This window comes from Petaurus breviceps, unplaced genomic scaffold (genome assembly GCF_028583685.1).
Source record: "Petaurus breviceps papuanus isolate PSGF00001 unplaced genomic scaffold, PetGlider_PUasm1.0 98, whole genome shotgun sequence".
In the NCBI taxonomy this organism is placed as follows: domain Eukaryota; kingdom Metazoa; phylum Chordata; class Mammalia; order Diprotodontia; family Petauridae; genus Petaurus; species Petaurus breviceps.
Genome location: NW_027187460.1, coordinates 592,650 through 611,593, shown reverse-complemented (window position 1 = coordinate 611,593; position 18,944 = coordinate 592,650). Strand labels below are relative to the sequence as shown.

The window sequence follows — 18,944 nt, the reverse complement described above, 5'->3', positions numbered from 1 at the left end:
AAGGAAGGAAGGAAGGAAGGAAGGAAGGAAGGAAGGAAGGAAGGAAGGAAGGAAGGAAGGAAGGAAAATGGAGGGAAGGAAAACAAGGAAGGCAGGAAGGGGAAAAATTGCAAAAGAGATCTGTGATTACTTTTTTTTTTAAGTTTAGCCTAATTATCCACCCTAGAATTAAACTAAGTGAATAAAGAACACCTGTTCTCCAGATTTTTATAAGCAGTTGGATAGACAACCCATTGTGTGTCCATCACTACCTACATCTTAGACAAACACTATCTAGGGACCCAGCATCCAACAGGGAAAGCAAAGTAAGGTGAATTTCCTTTGGGAAAAAGAGCCATGCTTTCAATGAGCTCAAATCTCTTCCTGAAACAAAGGTCTCTCTAAACATTCCCTAGCGATGCTGCATGGCCCCTAGTCAAGGAACATCAGAGTCACTCAAGAGTGGAAGGTCACCCAAAGGACAACAGAGAGGGCTATTGATAGGCATGAATCTGCACCATATTATCAGTCAAGCAACATACAAGGATGTCATCAGAGAACCTTTGGATTGGAAAAAAGAAAATGGGCTTTTCACAAGCTGAGGAGTATTGATTGGTATGTATTCTGTGATCCAAAATATCAACGGAACTAGGGGAAGAACCCTCCCACATGTCAGCAAGTTGTGTGGGCACCCCTCCATAGGGAGAGTTGATCAGAGGACATCAGAGACTCATAGGATGAAAGGAAATGGATGGACTGGCTATGACCTGCATCACAGAAGGGAACACTCATGTGAAAGAGGTCACAGATTTACCTAAGCAATAAAAATTTACTAAAATAAAAAGGTGTGAAGCTAAGTGGAGCCGTGGATAGAGCCCTGGCCCTGGAGTCAGGAGGACCTGAGTTCAAATCCAGCCTCAGGCACTTACTAGCTGTGTGACCCTGAGCAAGTCACTTAACCCGGATTGCCTCAAAAAAAAAGGGGGGGGGGTGTCCTGTAATGTGCTTACAGGATCTGTGACTTCCACAAGGGAACTTCTCCTTTCACTGATACAGATCACGACTCCACTAGTTTGGAGAGTTTCTTTGGTTGAAAAATCCATTACTCTGGTGATAAGTCCCTTCACTAAACTGGTTTAGTGGTTTGGTCCTTAGAGGTCAGACCTACTCTCCATCACTTGGCTGATACCTGAAACCTTTCTGGCTTGGTGAGTTCCACCAGGAGAGTCCAGGACTGAGTGCATACCATGATGAATCTTTAAGTCATTATTTAAAATGAACAACCAGTAGCTTTGACTAAGACAAGGGTTTTGTACCATAGACCCCTCTGGCACTCTGGCAAAGGCTGTGGATCCCTTCTCAGTATGAGGTTTTTAAATGCATAAAATAAAGTACGTAGGATTACAAAATAAAGAGATTATATTGAAATAAAAATGTAATTTTTTTCCCATCCAAGTTTAGGGACCCCTGAAATCTTGGTTTGTGGGCCCCAAGGGAGGAACTGCCAGACTAAGCGGTACCGGGTTACTCTTAAAACTTTTGACCTTCTCTGCTCTGAATTCTAAAACCCCCGTGGCTTCCTATGTGACGTCCCTTGCACATCGGACCGTCTATATTACCCGTCTGTGACCCTCCAAACTCTAGCCTTCTGCGTTCCGGGTCCCACTGAGCTCTGGAAGTTTATGGTCTAAGCTCTGCGGCCCTTCCAGGTCCTCCCCAGCCTGCCTCAGCCCTGGCCCTGTCGGCTCCAGGGCCCCTCCCCCCCTCCCCCGCCCCCGCCCCCGCCCCCCGCCAGTCTACCCTGGGTAAGAGCCCTTCCAGCCGGATCTCTGGAGCGCTCCGCGTGCTCAGACTGAGGGGGTGGGGCAGCTGCTCCTCTGGCGGCGGGAAGCCTCAGACTCGTCGAGGAGCCCAGGGAGCGCGAGACCCAGGGTGCCACGGGACCAGGCAGCGTACGGTGCTCAGGTAGGGTCGGGCCTGAGGAGGGGGAGGGGATGGCCTCGGCCTCTCGGGGTCCGAGGTGCAGAGCTGGGAATCCCGTTAGGGAGTCTCTAGTCCGGCCGCCTCATTTACAGAGAAGGAAACTGAGGCCCAGAGAAGGGAAGGGACTGGCCCAGCGTCACAGCGGAAGTAGGAGGCGCGAGACGCGGACCTCCACCCAGAGCCCCAGCCCTTGAGGCCCTCGAGGCCCACTTTTCTTCACCTTCTTTCCTGCCCTCCATACATGAAGGTGCTCAAACAGACCCTGAAGAGCTGATTGTTAAATTTTCAGTGGGATCATTTAAACCTCACAAATCAGAAAATACCGTGAAATTGGGGCTCAATTTATTGTTTTGTTTAATCGTCTAGACGTAAGAAAGTGGTAGAGAATACTTCATAAAGCAGATTAAATTTTAAAATGTGTCAGGGCTACGTTGATTTTCTGAGAGCCAGTTGTTAAACATTTATTTAAAACCAATGCCTTGGCACGCCTTCTAGGGCATAGGAACTAGGCCTGGTGCTGCCACTTCTCGCCACCCCCTCCACTCCAGTACCCCTCCTCGATAATCCCATCCAGGAAAGGCCTGGATATGGTCTCACAGTCAGACAGGAGTTCTCATCCCTGATCATCTCTGACTCCCAGTGGGGCCAATCACAGGAGAGGCTGGGAAAGAAAAATAGACGGACAGACGGACAGATGGATAGATAGCATCTAAAAATATCTATCTATCATCTATAAATAAACAAATAGATAAATAAACAAATCCCCGCTCCTCCTTCCATCCCTGTAAAAGAAGCAGCCCTGCATGACTTGGAGGGAGCCAGATTGGGCTGGGTCCTATCTCTGCCCTTTGTTCCTTGTGTCACCCAGGGGTGTTGCTTCCCCTCCCCAAGCCTCAGCGTCCTTCTCTGTAAAAATGACGGTACTTTCTGTGTCTTACATTCTAAGGTCCTTCCCAGCTCTGACATTCCGTGTTCTATGTCCTGCCTTTGCTCTCTCATTTACTTCTTACTTGCCTTGTATATACCTTGTTTGTATGTGTCTGCCCTGTGAGACTGTAAGCTCCTTGAGGACAGGGACTGCCTTTGGACTCTTTTTTGTTTCCCCACTGTACCTAGCACATAGTAGGCACTTAATAAATGTTTGTTGACTGACTGACTGACTGACATTTAAACAGAATATCACAAAAGTTTTGGTGTGAGTTTTAGACTTTAAGAGCATAAAAAAATACAGTGTTAAGGCTTTGGGGACACCTTATATAGAACTTTGAAGGTTTGCAAAGTCTGCTATATCTGTCTTTAATCTTCACAATCCTGCAAGGTAGTTACTTACAAGTAATAATACTCTGGGAGGAAGGGGGGAAGTTAGGCAAAATTATGATTTCATCAGTGTAGTAAATCCCCAGTGTGGAAACTATGCCCCAACAAAGCAGATGGCCACTTCTCTGCAGGTGAGGGTCTTAGAGAATTGGCCTGAGCTACTAAAACACTAATTGACTTTACACGTAGGTAGTATGTATCAGAAACGAGACTGGAATCCAACTTTTCCTGACTTCCCGGCCAGTTCTCTATCTGCTAATGTCTAGTGCCTCTCATTCCCCTTTTACAGATGGGGAGACCGAGGTACGAAGAAATTCAATGACTTGTCAATGGGCGTCAGAAGCAGTTAGAGCCCACCTCTCTCCTGACTTCGGCACTGTTTCCATGAGACTGCCCCTTCTCTGTAATTTTATGTTCTGAGAATCCATTTGGGCCCTAACAATTTTTTGGTCCCACAATCCCATTTTATGACCACCCCCTGCTTTTTAGAAATGACAGCTTCAGTTTTAAACAACTACAAACCCCTGGACATCTCTGTAAAGTAAAGCTGACAACCCCTTTACCTTTCCCTCACCCCCTCCAGAGCCCACCTCACCAGACAGGGAGCAAGAAGACCCACTGCCACTGGCAGCACCCTCCCCTTTGCCTTCCCTTCTTCACAGCTGGGCTTCCCAGGGCCCATGCAGGCTGATGAGCTGCCCCTCCCACTTGGAGGAGGTGGGAGTCATCGACTTTGTTCTCCCTGGTGAGATGGAACCCAGATGGTACCAGACCATCCCATCTTTGATGCCTTTATACCCTCCAGACACTGGCACTGCCATTCGACCTTCTGATGGAACTAGGACCACTGGGCCTTTCCTGACACCGTACCTTTAGGCATCATCTCCCCATTTAGGGTGTGAGTGCTGTAGGAGTACAGACTGTCTCAATATTTCTGTTTGTATGCCCAGCACTTAGCATAGAGCTCATACATAGTAAGTGTTTAATAATAATCTTTATTTCTTCCTCCCTCTCTTCCTCCCTTCCATCCTTTTCTTCCTCCCTCTTTTCCTTGCTCCCTCCTTTCTTTCTTCCTTCCTTCCTTCCTTTCTTTCTTTCTTTCTTTCTTTCTTTCTTTCTTTTTTTCTTTTTTTTTTTCTTTCTTTTTTTCTTTTTTCTTCCCTCCTTTCTTTCTTTTTCTCTCTCTCTCTCTCCCCCCCATCCCCTGCAGGATTGAACTACAGGAAAAATGATGGTTCTCCTAAGGATCCTAATATTTGTGGTCCTGTCTTCTTGGGATGATACCCGTTTACATGCAGACATCAGCGTGACAACTACAAGTTTCTATAATGATTCTTTGAATGTTAATATGACAGCAACTGCAATCACAACAACTGAATGTAAGGTTATCTGGTGCAGGGGAGGGAGTGGGGGTTGAATCTTTCAAGAATAGGTTGGACCTTGGTGTCATAGGGAAAGCAAGGAGGAGAAACTCCTTGAGAGATCTCAGGAGCCCAGACTCTCCAAAGTGCCAAACTGAGGAGAGTCTGAGGAAGACTCCAAATGGTTCTTACTTCCTACCTAATAATAGCATCCCTTTCTATAGAAGCCTGCCATTGAAACGGCTCTTTCCTTACAATTGTTCTGTGGAGGGAGAATGGATGGTACTTGACCACTGATTGGCCATAGAGGGTGAGGATGAGGAAGAGGAGACAGATATTCAGGAATTCTTTGAGGTTATAAGCCTAGGTGACTGAAAGGTTTATGGTGTCCTCAGCAGAAACAGGAAATTTGGATAACAAGTATGTTTTACGGAGAAAATGATAAGATGCACTGGGTTATATTGAAAAAAAACCATTGGATTCTGAGCCATGAGTTTGAATCTGCTACTTACTACCTATATGACCAATGGTAACTTATACAAAAGTACAGTTATGTAAACTACCTATGGCCTGGTTCAATCATCTTGTGCAAGTTATTCAAACTCCCAGCATTTGTTTCTCAGCTCTTTGACTAGATGGCCTCCCAGGGCCCTTCCAGTCCTTAAATCTATGATCTCTGCTCAATCAATCAAGCTCAGGGCTTGAGTAACCTTCTCTGTTAAGAAAAAAAAAAAGCAATGAGCCAGATGACATCTAAAGTTCATCTTAACTTTAAAATTCATGAATTCTTAGTATCACCTGATACCTTCCTTTCTTCAGAGCATGAAAAGCACTGACTTTCTAAGAGTTAATCCATTAGTTAGGGTCAAAAACAAAATTAGACTAGAACCCATCTCAGAATCTCAGAGTTTCTGAGTTGGAAAAGAACTCAGCAACTATCCAATCCAATCTATCCATGCAGCAGATCTCCGCCCCCCCCCCCCACTACAGTGTACAAGACAAATATTCATATGGCCATTGCTCAAAGATCTTCAGTGAAGGGGAACCCATTGCCTCCCAAGAAAGTTCATGGGTGGGAGGTGGAGGCAGGGGGTTAGCTCAAATATTTTTCAAGTTGTCAAACCTCGACTGGCCTCTTTGTATCTTCCACTTGTTGACCCCAGTTCCTTCCTCTTTGGTCCTCTTTGGCCAAACAGAGCAACTCTTAACTTTAACTGTCCACATGAAAGTTCTTCATGTACTTGGAAGCAGCTCTCCTGTCCCTCTGTTTCTTTTCTTGTTCATCGGGGTAAACATCCACACTCCCTGTTCACTAGAGTCCAGGATTCTTTCTCTTAAATAATGTCTCTCCTCCTCCTCCTCCTTCCAATACCTCAAGAGAAACCCTCTCCCATCTTTTGTTCCAAGCCAAATCAGCAGCCTGGGAAAGAGAGAACAAGAAGGGAGGGATTTGGGAAAGTTAAGCTCTTCTATATTCCTTTCTTTTGGCCCATCCCTTGTAACATAAAACAGAACTTGGTACACAATAGGCTAAAGCTTGTTCACTGTTGGACAAAAGAGGAAAAACTTGAATAGTCATAAAATTGCTTTAAACATTCTTTTTAAAAATTTTTTTTCAAACACATTTTTTTATGGTAATATTTGTACTTCCTCCTTTCCTGGAACTTAGAGAGCCCTAAATAAATGCTTAGGCAGCTAGGTGGCTCAGTAGATAGAGGGTAGGGCCTGAAGTCAGAAAGACCTGAGTTCAAATTTATCCTCAGACACATACGAGCTGTGTGACCTTGGGCAAGTCACTTAACTCTTTTCTCAGTTTCCTTATCTGTAAAATGAGCTGGAGAAGGAAATGGCAAACCATTCCAGTATCTTTGCCAATAAAATCCCAAATGGGGTCATGAAGAGTAGGACACAACTGAAAATGACTGAACAACAACAATAAATGCTCATTGACTGGTTGACTGACCTCCCAGGGCTATCATCAAGCAAGCACTTAGGACAGTGAGTGGTGTGCTAATAAAAGTTTAACAACCAGCTCTCTGAAAAAAGAAAAAAAAGTGCCCTAGAGGCAATTTTAATTTACATTAATAACATTTTCCCCAACACTTTCTTAACAGATAGAGGATTCTTAAATAATAAGTCAAGCCCTAATTTGTAGTACTTACTGATTTCTGAAGTGTAAATGTTCACACTGGAAATTTAATACTTGCTTCTCTTGGATGAGCTGATTCCAACAGAACCCTACTTTAAGACATTATGAAAATGGTCATTGTCAAAATATAAAAAGATTACTATTACTGGTAAAAAAAAAGAAAGGATAACTTAGGGAAAAATACTTGGATTTCGAGTCAGAATACCTAGATTCTGACATCTAGTTTAAAGTAGGCGATAGGCATCTGGAGATTCATGGCTAGAACTCAAGAGAGATACTGAGGGCTACGTTTGTGTATCTCGGAGCTATCTGTGTAATGGAGGACTGGCCAAGGGGAAGGCCTGTCCTCAGAGCACACATGGTGAGCTGACAAACCACATGGCAAGCCCCTGTCTGTAACTGTGTGAAGGGGTTTGAATACAGGGCCCTGCCCTCCCTTGAAGAGTACACACAGTTATTCAGTAACTGTTGTCTTCCTGCATGCTGTCTCAGTGAAGAATCTTTTTATTGGCTGCTGAGCCAGAATTGAACATGCATGCATTCAAAAGGTACTAGACAGCCAAAGTGAGTCCTCTCTCTCCTTTGTCTGGCTGTATTTGAGTGTGAAGTCAAGACCCACTGCAAACCTTCAGGTGAGGAGCCTCCAGGTAAGAAGAGGCTGCTGGCATCAGTAGCCTGTTCCACCCAGCCCCCGTCCCATAGTGCTGGCATGTAGCTCATAGAAATTCTGGGAACTCTTATTCCACTTCTTATTCCCTCAAGTGAGTTGAGTTGCTGCCAGAGGGCAGGTAACCACTTCTCCTTTCAAGGTTCTAAGGGTACCCTTCAGTAGCATTTGGGTGCTTCTCTAATGCTATTTGCTCAAGCCCCCATTCTAGAAGGTACTTCAAAATCTGGCCTTCTATGTCCAAAGACCTCTGAAGGACCTAGGATGGAATGCAGCAGATAGAGAGGCATTCAGATGGGACAAATAAGATAGGAGACTAGATATTTACCCTGATCCTCGAGACCTATCAAACTTCTCCAAAATAGGATTTATGGGTAAGAGATAAAGCGATTTCAGCTGCCTTCATAGTTGAAGACTCTAAGAACCCAATCAATCAATTTCAGTTAGCTTTTACAAAGGGATATTTATTGAGAAGATATAGTGTAAAAAAAAAAAAGGAATGCAAGCCATCCCCCCAAACTAGAGACAATTTTCCTCTGTACCAACCATCTCAATGTCTTGGGAGAATGAACTCAAATTTAGAGTTTTACTACAAAGATTTCTTCCTATCAGTGTCATGTCCCTTATGTGGCATAGATGCCACAAAAGGAGATTCAAAAAATGGATCCAATCCATTTTCTGGAGTGGGTCTCACGAGGTTAACTTTTCAAGATTGTACTAGCAGCAGACTCTGACATAAACTTCCACAGCACAAAGCTGAGTTTCTGTTAAATAAATAAATAAAAAACAATAGGCAGATTACACTTGCATAGAAATTATCGTTAAAACCACAGAAGTATGTGGGTAGCATGTTTTGACATTAGTTCTCTGGACTCATGGTTGCTCAACACATTGACCAAAGTTTTTACATCTTTCAAAGTTATTTTTGTTCACATTGTTGTTGTTCAGTCATTTTAGTTATGTCTGGCCCTCTGTTACCCCGTTTGGGGTTTTTGTGGCAAAGATACTAGAATGGTTTGCCATTTCCTTCTCAAGATCATTTTACAGATGAAAAAACTGAGGCAGACAGGGTTAAGTGACTTGCCCAGGGTCACACAGCTAGTAAGTGTCTGAGGCCAGATTTGAACTCAGGAAGAGGAGTCCTACAGGTCTAGTGCTCTATCCACTAAGTCACCTATCTGCCCTTACATTGTTGTTGTTCCCAAATAAATTGCATCCCTAGCTTTGCTCACTTCACTTCACATTTGTTCAAACATCTCCTAAGGTTTCTTCAAAATCATACCATTTCATCATTTCTTACAATATAATAAGATTCCATTACATCCATATGTCATAATTTTTTCAGTCATTCACCCCAATTAATGGACATCCCTTTTGATTCCAGTTCTTTGCTACAAAAAAAAAAAACCTACCAAAAGCATTTTTGCATATATAGGTCTCTTCTTTCCTCTTTTTTCTTTTTTTTTAAAAGCAATTGGGGTTAAGTAACTTGCTCAAGGTTACACGGCCAGTTATTTCTGGGTGTGGTGCTAAGTATCTGAGCCCGGATTCAATTCCCCGGTCATCCCGACACTGGGGCCAGTGCTCTTAACTCACTGTGCTACCTGGCCTCCCCTCTTCCTTGATATAGATCTAATAGTGATATCATTATACACACATATATCAGATATATATTCACACACACACACACCACATCTTTAAAGTCCCAATTTGTTTTTAGTTCATAGCTCCATCAATGGTACACCTATTTTCCCACAGTCTCTCCAACAATTTTCATTTTATCTTTGTCAGTCGGTCCCATGTGAGGTGGGACACCAAAGTTGCTTTAATTTTGTATTACTCCAGTTATTAATAATTTGGAGCATTTTCCCATATGATTATTGTTAACTTGGATTTCTTCTCTTGAGATGAATGCTTCTTCATATCCTTTAGTCATTTATCTAATGGAAGATGGCTATCATTCTTACAAATTTGGATCAAGTCCTTATATAGATCTTGGCTCTCAGGACATTATTAGAGAAATTATCTTCTCATTTCAACTGCATGGATTTTGTTTTAGCAAAACCTTTTCAATTTTTATATTTAAAATTGTCTATTTTTATCTTATTTGTCCTCTATTTCTCTTTTGTGGTCATGAAAATTTTCTCTATCCATTGTTAGAAAATATAATTTCTTCCTAGTTCCTCGAATTTGTTTATGATGTTACCTTTTATATCTAGGTAATTTGGAGCTTATTATGTCATGCAGTGTGAGATGTTAGCCTAAGCCTAATTTTTGATAGGTTGTTTGGTGACAAATTCTGTAGAGCTGAAAGCACATTCGAGTTGTAAATCATGACTGGCCTGGGCCCATTCCCCAGAGAGAAGCACTGGAAAGAACTCACTGATGGTGTGATAGGGTCAACATGGCAGACAGACATACCAGTGTGATAGGTTTCAGGTGAAATTCTAGGGTTAGAAGGCAGCTGAGTCATGGTGTCCAGATCTATAGATTCAGACACACAGACAGAAGGGGAATGAAGCATGAACAGGACAAAATAGGCAGTGAAATTAAATTTGGGGATTTCAATGTAAGCCTCTCAGACCTAGATATTTAACCCAAAGACAAAAAAGTTGAGGTCTTAAATAGAATTTTAGAAAAATTAGATGTGGTAGTTCTCAACAGATTGTTGATTAAGAAAAAAAGGACTCTTTTTTTCCCGGCTGTATGACACCTTTACAAAAATTGAACATAAGAGGGCATAATCTCTTACCTCAATTCTTCCTTCATTTTTCCTATCCAGGCTTGCAGTTTTTGTAGCCAATCTATCCAGTGTGGGAGGAGAGGGAGAAGAGATAAAAGTGGTAGTGTAGAGGATTCTTCTTTTAATTATTATAGAATTGTTTTCTTGGATTTTATCTCAAAATTCTTGTAATAATCCTTAATACATCATATTTCTTCATTGTAGTAGGGATTTTCTTTGGTTGACTCATTTCTTCAACCTCACCACTAGGGCTATCTGGCTTCCTTCTTTGATATTTCTTACAATATCCTCATGTCTACAACTACCAGTTATTTTTACTCTGGTCCCTCCATACAAGATCAAGAAGGGAGTTAGGGGCTATGAGAAATCATATTGAGTTCTCAGTCCTCAACATGGAGTAGAACATCCAACAATCATGGTTGGTCACAATGTCCTCTAGCAGACTCAGTCTGGAATGCTGAGGTTTATGAGGATCATGGTCTTGGATAGGGTGGCTGAGCCCACACACTTTGTCTTATTCCATCCTGCAGTCCTAGAAGGGAAAGCAAACAGAGATCTTGGTAATGTCCAGGTTTCGACTCCAAGTCACAGTTCCCATACTGACCTTTGTAGCAGCACCAGTCTCTGCCCCATCCTACCACCTTGGATGGGATGTTTAAACCCAGGTCCTGTCCCACTATAATAGGGAACAAATTGAATTGCCTAAAAAGTCAGTTGGATCATGTCACATCCCCCTGCTCCATTACAATCCAGATGCTCATAGTCCTGGATGGAGGGGAGGGGTCCTGGTTCATCCTATCTCTGCTACCATTGTCTCCGACTGGGATATTGTGTGAAGCCTGGTCCAAACCTCTTTGGCAATCCTGGCCTGGGACCAGGTCCTATGCTCTTGCTTCAGTCTTCATGAAGATGCATTCTCTCAGACTTTTTTCCCCCAGTATAGCCCCAGGTCTGGTAGTCCAGTGACATCAGGACTTATTTCCTGGTGCAGTCCTAGGTGGGACGGAGACCCTCACTGCTGTTTTTCTGGTTCCTTGATCCTCTGATTCTTTGTTACTGTATTTTACTATTCTTCATGTATTTCTTGGGAGAGGTGGGCTTGGTAGGAAGCTTTCAAATCACCATTTTTGATCAGAAGCCTAAACCACTTCATTTTGTACAAGTAGAAACCAAGACCCAAAGAGAGGCAGTGATTTGGTCAACAGCGCAAAATAAGTCACTGGTAGAACTAGGATTTAAATGGGGGGTTATCTTTCCATGACATCCCACTGCCTCCCTCAAAACCCAAATCACAATATTTTGCCCAAATCCAATTCATTTGTTTACCAGTGATGCTATGGTGTATGAGGTTTAGCAGAGAGAATACCAATCTTACAGTCAGGAGAATTAGAATTGTAGTATCTTGGATTCAGAACTGAAAGGGACATTAGAGATCACCTAATCTGGTTCCCTCTTTTAAAATTTTTAAAATATAAATGAGAAACCTGATGCCCAGAGAGGGAGACTAACTTGTCCAAAGTTAAATCTTGGTTACATGAATCAAAATTTAGTGCTTTTTCCCTTATATCACCATGTGGCCTCTGATTTAATATTTGCTAGCAGAGTGGCAATGGGCAAATCAGGCCTCTTCATGAGTCTCAATTTCCTCATCTGTAAAATGGAGACTCATGTATTTTACTACACAACTCATGCACTCCCTACTTCTTCTCAGGGCTGTTGTGAGAAATATTCTACAGTAAACTGCAAAATGCCATAGAAATGAGTGCTTTTATTATCTTTGTTATTGCAATGGGGTGGATGCCTTAGTTGTTCAGTCAGGTGAATTGGGCTGATGTTCCCAGCAGGAGGACAAGAATAGATGCTGGGCTGATGGAAATAGCTTCCTGCTTATTGTGCTATGGGCTCACTCTCGGTATTTTCCTTACAGTAACTCCTCTCTCATGTCACGTGTGCAGTCTTAATTACACGTGTGAAGCCCCAAAAACATGTAAGCTGAAGGACAAGTTCTGCGTGATTGTGATAAATGGTAATGACCTCCAGCACCTTCTTACCCCCCAGACAGTTGTTCCTTGTTTGTCCCCGTTCCACCCTTGCCAGATGTCAGAGTTGTTGTGTGGTGCTGGAGAAATCCATCCAGACAAAAGAGTTCATGGGTTCTAGGCTATCGCCATACTCTCATGTAAGGAGGCCTTCATAACATATGGTGACATGGAGTGAACGGGGCAATGGGAAGAGTGAAAGATGCTTTGGAGAAGGAAGACTAGGGCCTGGGTCCATGATCTGGTACTTATGACTTGTATGACCTTGGACAAATTACATAATCCCTATGGACTTCACTGTCCTTGCCTAGAAAATAAGGAGATTATGTTTGATGACTTCTCACATCTTTTCCAGGTCAGAATCTGGGATGCTAAGTCTTTTTACATGGAAGCATAGGATTTTCTACCTGGAATGGACCTTAAAACACAGAATATAGAATCTGGGGGGGCTAGAAAGAAGCTTAGGACCATGAACGGCTTGAGCAGGGACACAGGTTAGAGACTAGCTAGTCCAAATTCTTCATTTTACAAATGAGGAGATTGAGGCATAGAGGTTAAGTGATTTAACAAAGATCCAGGCAGAACCCAGAAGAACCGGGATTTCAATGAAGGTCCTGCTGCATTCATTGCCTTCTCCCATGCAGAAGGTCCTGTCTTCATGCCCCTTTAGAAATGCTTAATTCAAAACAAAATCTATCTTCTACAAGACAAGGTGATGCCTAAACTTTCTAATCTAATTTTTAGATCAAGTTTCCCAGACCCAGATGATCTTTCATAATCATCTCTAGGCCAAGGAGCTTCATGCTTCCTCATCAAAACTCCAGCAACAGATGGCACAATGGATGGAGTGCTGGACCTAGAGTCTGGAAGACCTAAGTTCAAATCCAGTCTCAGACACTCCCTAGCTGTGTGATTTTGAGCAAGTCACTTAAACCCCTGTTGGCCTCAGTTTCCTCAACTGTAAAATTAGGAGGATAATAACACTTGCCTTGCAGGTTGCTGTAAAGATCAAATGAAATAATATTTGTAAAAAATAAAATTACATTTAAGTTTACTGCCTGGCACACAGTACATGCTGTATAAATACTTATCTCTTCCCTTACTTGACTCATGGACACCTAATAAAATAGTATCTCTCATTTTCTTAATAGATCTCCAAGATGAGCTTGGATTTATCCACCTAAACATAGTGGGCATAGCTAACTGGTCCATGTTTCAATTCCATGCTCACTCTTAGCCGATCAACAAATCTCTTGGTTGGATGGTAGATCTTTGGTTTTGTCCACATTTCTCATTAATGACTTTCCTGATTAATTTCCCCTTTCACCTACCAAGAGAAAACCTATCATATAAAAACCAGGACTAGACAGTGTTTCTCATCACCTCAAAAAAACAAAAAAAAAGAAGAATTCTGTCCCATTCAATGGTCACCCACAAGATTAAAGAAAAAAGAAACCTTTTATTATAATTCCCCATCTTATGTCCCCCTTCTTTTTTTGCCTTTACGTCCACTTTTCATGATCCTGTCCCCATGATTCAGTAGAAAAATCTCTGGTCCGTAATTGAAAGGACCTTGATCTAAATTTTCTCCTTTGTCCTCTCTGCTACCAGTGCAACCTTGAGCAAGAAGCATTCTACATTCTGTGTTTTAAAGGCCCTTCCAGGTGGAAAAAACCTATGATTCTATGTTTAAAAGATTTAGCATCTTGGATTTAGAGCTGGAAATTTAGACCTGAGAGGTCATCTCATACAATCCCTCCCCTGGACCTCAATGTCCTCATCTGAAAAAGGAGGACTTTGGATTAGATGACCTAGAAGGTCTTTTCTGGGTCTAAATTATGATGCTATTGATTCTAGGAATCAAATGATCTATGAGCCTAGGACTTTTTCTCTCTGATGTATTTGGTTTAATCATGTATCCCTATGAATTAATGATAGAGCCAGGTTCTTCACATGTCCTGTTCCTAGTAGTCTGTGCATGTGGGGGGAGGCGGTCTGTGCACATGAGAGCATGCTATGGCATACATCATTGTGGTGGGAGAAGAATCGATGCATACATGTGTATCTATAGATATCTCAGAGTTTCATATGTGTAGGAAAATACCTCTGAGAGTTGTGTGAAGATGAATAAAAGGAACTTAAGGGAGAAACTGACCTGTGCATGTGTATATTAATGAAACAGTGCTTGCTCCTAGGCTCTGGATGGGTTTGGAAAGGGCCTCCTCACAGGATAGCTGGCCAAAGACCAGCTCCTAGGGAGCGACCAATTCATGGAATTCTAGATTACTAGGGGTATAAAGAGGACACCTTAAACTTCATTTCATAGATTAGGAAACAGAGTCCCACAGATGCTAAGACATTTGCCCAAGATCACACATTTAGTCATAGGCAGAGCAGCCCAGATCTTGTGACCTTAGGTTCAGCCTTTACTCATTCAACACTTGCTAATAACATACTTTGTGCAGAAAAAAGCTTAGATAAGATGTGGTCCCTTATTTCATGAACCTTCTTTAGTCATTTAATCTCCTGAGTTGGAAGTGGTTCGTTATTGAGTCTGATACTCTCATTTGACAGACAAGAAAACTCAGGCCCAGAGAGGTAAAGGAAGTAAGTCGCCCAAAATCATAGAATCAGTTAATGTCTTTACCAGAAACTTGCCCCAGTTGTCATAAGGAGCAATGATAATGAGAAGAAAATAGCAGTCTGAAGGTAATCAAGTCTTACAGGACTGAAAAGAAAATGAGGAGCTTCTCTCCTTTCTTCTTCGTCCTTTCCTTTCCTTCGTCTCTCCTTCCTCTCTCTCTGTTCCCAATTTCTTTACTTTCTCCATGACCCATGGTGCAGCTCCTCATTCACCATTAGCATTCAACATTAACAATCTCCAGAGTTTCTATGACTGAACTAAATGGATCCCCTAGTGACCAATTTTCCGGTACCCACATCCAGTCTCAGCCTCCAGTAAAGGCACTCAAAATCTCTATCCAAAGCCATTCTGATGAGCATGCCCTGGCAGAGCTTAACATTGTTGGCAGGGCCTTTGAGGAGCCACAATCCATACCAGGTGCCCAGGAGGAAAATTCAATGAGAGTTTCTCTCTACCTCTCAGGCTAATTCACTATTGAAACTCATTGAATAGTCCTGGAAATCCTATTTAGGTGATTCAGGACTAAATCTCTCCTTTGGAAGATTATTCCTAGAGAACTAAGTGAGCCCTGTATTTTCAAATCATCACTGTTGGTCTAGATTTTTCTTGAATATGTTAAAAATTCAAGACTAAGTAAAATGTTTCCAACTTGGAATGTATGACTTCCAAGACACACATACACACACACACACACACATACACACGCACACACACGGAGGACCTTTCTACCTCTGACACTCTTTATTTTAAACTCCTTTAAAATTCTGGTATTATATATTCTAGAGACTCTCCCAGCCCTGAAAGGTTATGTTCTATGTTCTAAAGTCTCTGGCATCTCTCATTTATTGTCTGAAGTCCCTTTCAACTCTGAAATTTTGTATCCTAAGGTCCCGTAAGGCCAAGCCTTCTCTGTTCTAATGTCTCATTTCATTCTTAGAGTCTTACATCTTAAAGTTTTTCCACCTCTGACATTCCACATTATATATTCTAATATACTAAGTTATAAAATCTCTCTCAGCTTAGCTATTCTCAAATTTTATCCGTGCTTACTATAGTAGCTAGTCTCTCCTTACATTAGAAACCTGTCAATCATTGAGAGGTCGAAGAAAGACAAAAACAGAGTTCCTTTCTTCATGGAGTTTGCATTTTAATGGGGGAAACTACATGTGAACAACCAATATTGACAAGATATATATACATACATTATATACATACATATACAGGTTAAAATGGATGTGATATCTGAAGGAAGGCACTAGCTTTGAGAGAAACTGGAGAAGGCCTCTTGTATAAGGTAGAATATGAGCTAAGTCTTGAAGGAAACCAGGAAGGCAGGGGGTGGGGGAGAGCCTAGGAGGGAGAGTATTCCAGGCATGGAATAAAGAGTATTGTCCTGTGAGTTGGGTGGGAGAAGCAGGAGAGTATTTATTGGGTAGTATCATATAGGAAGACAGGAAAGGTAGGAGGGGGCTATGTTGTAAAAAGTCAAACAAAGGATTTTGTATTTGATCCTAAGGGCAATAAGGGGGTCTAGAAATTGCTTTGTATGTGCAGAAAGATGTCATTTCTGTGTTAAAACTGTTGAATTCTAAACATGATTTAAATTTTTTTTCCTTTTTATGGCCAAGAGGAGGACGAAGCGGTGTCTATATACAAGTATTGTTCAGAAACCTGCCCAGTCAAAGAGAAACTTAAAAGAAGAGAATTCCGAAGTTATTATACAGGCTGCTGTGTTACCGACTTATGCAATTATGGAAAGATAGGGGAAGGACACAAGTTAAGGGCCAGTATTCCAGCAGTAGCAACGGCATTAGTAGCATGTTTCACTGGGGCTTTCCAGATATGTTGAGATAAAGTTCTGACCCTCCCCAAAGACCTTGTCCATGTACTGCTCCCCATCCGGCATTAAGAAATCCACATCCCCATTTTCCCATAAATCTTTCATGAAGAGGCCAGTGAGTGTTCTGGAGGCTTGCTGGTTCTCACTAGCCTCAGAAGGCCAAGATATGAGCATATACGAGTATATAAAGAGCTATATACCATGCTCTCACCGTCGAATGTTCCCCTTCTCTTCCAGGCATATGTGTCTATCATTTCTTTGAAACCATTTCTTAGGGGCTAGTCCACTTTGAAAGTCTGCTGCAGTCTGTGTGTATTCTCAACATTGCTTTCCATTGTCCCTTGACTCACTTGCAATTTTTGAATCTTCTCAGATTGGGGTGTTTCAGGATTTACCACCATTGAGTATCCCTGGGAGACTAACATCAAATGAGATAACAGAAGTGAAATGCTTTGTAAACTGTGTGTAAATTATTAGCAATAAGACAAGAAGCTCTTTGAGCAGCATGAACTATGTCTCAGCTAATCTTTATATCTCCCCCCGATGCCTAACACAGCAGATTCTCAATAAATATTTTTAATTGAAGGTTGCTGTTATTCAAATAATTATTATTTTATAAGAACCAAATACCTGTAGGCTCTGAGTATATTAGGTCACATTTTAGATTTAAAAAATTTAAATAAAAACCGTCTTCTCTCCCAAACTAAAACCACCTTTTCTTTTGGTAGAAACCAGTTTAAGCTTTCTCTCCTCCAATATTTGCGTGCCATTCTCTATCCTGAGTGCTGTCATTGTTATGGGTCCCACATACATTTGCTCAATACTAGGACAGACTCATCCACTGTGACCTCCCGATGTGGGGTATTGGAAGGAAGGCTGGATTTAGAGTCAGGAAACCTAAATACCAGCCCTAGCTCTGCCATTTACTGCCAGCACAACCACCAAATCCCTTCCTCTCTCTGGGCGTCAGTTTCCTCCTCTGGAAAATGGGGAGGTTGGACTCAATGTGCTGTAAGGTTCTTCCTGCCCAATCTAGGATCCTGTAAACTTAGATTTCCTTCCATATCTTGATGTTTTTATACTAGGAAGATGTGAAGGGAACAGTGCAATACTGTAGAATCATCCCAATACTGGGAGCCAAAGGATTGTCAGTTCAAACCCTTCCTCTGCTATTTATTACTTGTATGATGATGGATAAGTCCCTTTTATCTGGACCTCAGTTCACTTACCTCTAATACCAGAAGGTGGGGGAAGGGTCTAGATTAGGGGTTCTTAACCTGGGATCCATAGAGATGGTCTGTGAGTTTGTTTTTTAAAAATATTTTGATAAGGAGGTCTCAGTATAATTGGTTTACATAATCCTATGTATGTTAGGCACTTTTTTCAGAGGTTGGGTCTGCAGGCTTTACCAAACTGCCAAAGATACCCATGATATTTGTAAATGATTTCAAATTCCCTTTCCAGCTCTAATTTGATGATTGACTGGGTCTTCTCTTCCCAGAACTCTTTAGGTTTTAATTTTTATTCTCCAGGCATCTACCCCAGATTACACTTTTGTCTCAAGGGTTTATACTTGGATTTCTGGGATGGAATGAGAGTTACTGGATAAAAAGAGGGAATGGAGAAGAGACCTGAGAAAGCTAGAAGGAGTCATTGTCAACCTAGAGAAGAGGAAGCAGTGATAAGAACCAGGTAAAAGGTTGGGGTATACCTAAAATGACCAGAGTAGAGGGGTGAGACTGGAGTGACAAGGAGACTGGCTTTATCGAAAGCAGTGACCTCTAGGGCGCTGGGTACTGTCTTCTCTCCTGGCGGGCACCACTTCAACCCTGTTACTCCTTGAAAATGAAGTTGAAGGCAGAGACTATCTGGCCTTTCTTTGTACCCGCAGTGCTGGCACAGTGAATGGCACCTAATAGGTTCCTCCTATTATGTATCCCTCTAGTATTCCTCCTAACTGTGACCTCCTCTCTCTTCCATGGGAGTTAGGGCTGAATATGGGTCCCACTGGTGGAAGTAGTTGAAGGGGAGGGGAGGTTGCCAAGGGCTATCCCATCTCCCTGTTGTATGGCACCAGCCTAATGATGCCCTGAGCTGAGATTAGAGGGTAAGTAAGAACAAGTGAGATTACTGGTGAGAAAGCCTGGGGGAAGAGGGAGGAGATGGGATACTCTCCCCTCAGCAACTTCGTCCTTGGTTGGGCCATCCTGGTGCCCCACTTC

General features: G+C 42.2%; 1 long non-coding RNA gene across 1 annotated transcript; it reads left to right on the top strand.

The window, feature by feature from the left end:
• Positions 1-1,804: 1,804 nt before the first annotated feature.
• On the top strand, positions 1,805-17,348 carry LOC138155895 (uncharacterized). Its single transcript, XR_011167017.1, has 4 exons — positions 1,805-1,944; positions 4,490-4,658; positions 12,127-12,225; positions 16,511-17,348. It is a non-coding gene; the product is annotated as an uncharacterized lncRNA (long non-coding RNA).
• The last annotated feature ends 1,596 nt before the right edge of the window (positions 17,349-18,944 follow it).